This window comes from Melampsora larici-populina (assembly GCF_000204055.1).
Source record: "Melampsora larici-populina 98AG31 unplaced genomic scaffold MELLAscaffold_360, whole genome shotgun sequence".
Classification (NCBI taxonomy): Eukaryota; Fungi; Basidiomycota; class Pucciniomycetes; order Pucciniales; family Melampsoraceae; genus Melampsora; species Melampsora laricis-populina.
In genome coordinates, this window is record NW_006769092.1 from 1,923 (window position 1) to 5,055 (window position 3,133).

Here is a 3,133-nt window from a genome sequence, read left to right on the forward strand (position 1 = left end):
GTTTGCCCTGGAATCGCATGTCGTGGCAAAGGTTCAATGCTCTACTTGGATTCGCGTGCGTCATGCGTACTTACATTAGGAGGATAATTCGCAAGCACTGTCTGCGGTTTGCCCAAGACAATAGTCTTCCATGCGAGTGGGTCGCTGTATGGAGAGACAGTAACCTGACTTATCACCTGAAATCTTCCTGAATCAATCCCGAAAAGTCCAGATGACTGAGTCCTAAACTGAACGATGCCCGCATTATGTCAAGGTATTGATTCGCGCGCAAGAACCCAACGTCAATATCGAAATTTGGGTGATCACTTGGTGGCTTGAGCTAACCTCCCATGTCATGGTCCAATCGGAATACATTTTGTGCACCGTATGTAAGACCTACGGTCATTACACAACCTCATAAGACTACTTACTATTAATATTTAATACTTACACTTAAACCACTTAAGACTTATATATATATTCTATTTTCATTCTTTTCTGGATTCTGGTTCCTTAGAGATATCGGGACTGATCCCTGCCCTCTATCCTTCGGAACCAGGTAAAGTCCTTATTTCATTTCATTGTTTCATTCATTATATGTTGTAGGATTGCTGAGAGATATCGGGACTGATCCCTGCCCTCTATCCTTCGGAACCAGACGAGTTCCTGTTGGTATTGAAATTTAGATCAGGTCTCTTGGGTTATAGAAAACCCTTTGCTGTGTCTTTCACAGTGTCCCGTTCTTAGTATTCGAGTGAAGGATAGTGAAACCTTACACTTTTTTTTTCTTCAACCCACCTCGATACTGAGCGCATTCGACCAAAACTTTATCGAATGCGCCACCGCGAACTCAATTGAAACTCAACCTTAAAATCACCTCAAATTAGTTCAACTTTACCCCTCAAATTTCTTTTAATTCACTACTCTTTTTTATTATTTCAATAAACGTTCTCTCGTCACGTGCATGCCTGCACGTCAACAACCACCAACCGACAAACTTCCGCCAGTTCCATTGCCAGACCCCGAAGCTATACTCCGCAAAGGTCAACGTCAACAACGTCTATCGAGGCCTAACGTTGATACTGCCAGACGAGCTGCTGCCCAGCCACCACCTTTGCCAGTCACTCCAGCACGTAATCGTACAGATTTCGTACCGCCAGCAACGCCTGCCCGCACTCACACATACGCAGCAGCCTTACCGATCTTGCCAGAATCTGACACATCAACCTTATCGTCGCTACCGCCGTCCCCCACATTGAACACTAATCCGATCGTATCCGAATCGATTCAATTGTCACCCAAAACTTTCCCGAAGATGGCAGATAATCATACTCAGATGCCACCTGACGCATCTAATGCGGCGCTAATGAAGGCCATTGTCGACTCCCAACTTAGCACTAACGATCGTATGGCGAAGTTGGAAGAATTCATGATGAAAGCGATGAGCCTTAAAGAGACACCACCACCAGCTCCCCCGCCAGCCGACACCAAGCCACCGAGTGGGATCGACTTGACAAAATTCCGCACATCTGACGGCCCGGTCTATAAGGGACCGTATCACGAGACCGAACCCTTTTTGAGATGGTATTCGGCATTGAAGACCTTCTTCCGAACTAAGGGTGTGATAGAGGACAAAGACCGCATCATTCTGGTTGGCAGTTTCTTGGAAGAACCAAACGCTCACGCATTCTACGAAGGCGGTTTCGATTCTTTCGTCAAAGGATCCTGGAAGGACTTCCTGAATCGCCTGTTTGCGGCAAGCTTACCTGCTGACTGGAAAGATCGATTGTATGAGAAGGCACAACACCTCAAGATGTCAGTTTATGAAGACTTCAAAGCCTACAGCACCCGAGCTAGGGGAATTCAGATCTTGATCAATTTTCACACGATCACTTTAGATGACCATCAATTAGCAAAATTCGTAGAATATGGAATGATAGAGGAATTGAAGTCTCATGTCAAACTCTGGGGTTTCACGAAATACACCAAAGAATTCACGTACTCGGGTTTTGAGAATCAATGTGAAACACTCTATGAATCACTAGTAGCATCCCATGTCATCACGAAGAAGTCACGATCAAATGTCTTCGCAAACTCAGCGTATACGCAACCTCGAGCGCCTTCAGCCAATCCACCCAAACGATTGACCGACGAGGAATTCCAGTGGAAAATTCACTCATATCTCGACTCAATCGGCAAGTGCCACTTCTGCAAAGGGTACTGCGGCAGCGAATACCGAGCTTGCAAAGGACCGTACGTACGAGAAAAAACGATTTTCCCGCCAGGTTATGTTGCCCCTCCCAAACCTGCGAATTACATACCGCCGAAAGCGAGATCAGCACCTCTAGCAACTCACAACCAAGCTGGTAGATCAACTCAACATCCAGCTGGCCGCCCCGCCACATCATATGCGAAAGTAGCAGCGGCAGGTGAATTTCCAGAACTCGATGAAGCCTCGGTAGCTGCCCTCCAAGCTTTAGACGAGGAACTCGATCTGGCGGAAGCCGAAGGGTGCGTACCAACTCTCAAACCTCCTCGAGTGATTATTGAATTCACATGTAACGGCCAAACCCTCCGAGCGCTAGCTGACCCAGGTGCTGAGGTCAATCTCTTGACAGATCGGGCGGCCGAGCAACTTAAAATCAAACGTAGGAAGCTGGTGCGACCGACTCAACTCAGCCTAGCCGTCAACACCGAAGGCCCTCCACCCATGCTCACAGAGTTCGCCGTCCTAAACCTCGCAGAAACTACATCAAACAGGAAATTCGATAGAACGTACTGTAAGATTGGGGAAGTGGGGGGAGACTTTGATTTAATTTTGGGAACACCTTTTTTCAATGTTTTTCAATTATCTGTTTCTATCAGCCAGCGTGCTATTGTGTGTGAAAGATCAGGGTTAAAAATTTATGATTATAGAGTTTTAAAAGAATGGAATGAAAAAGTGAACAAGTTGTCAGTGCCTCGCATAACTGAACCGGTGAAAGAGTGCAAATCAAAGTGGGAGAAGCAGGTCAGTATGAAAGAAAGGCAGCCGTTGTTTGATGACTTTGAGGAGAGAGAAAGAGAGCTATTTGAAGAATTCAACGACCTATTTCCCGTAGATATTCCGGCGGTATCAGATGAAGCTGAAGAAGAAGGCCTTTTTGTAGACGGA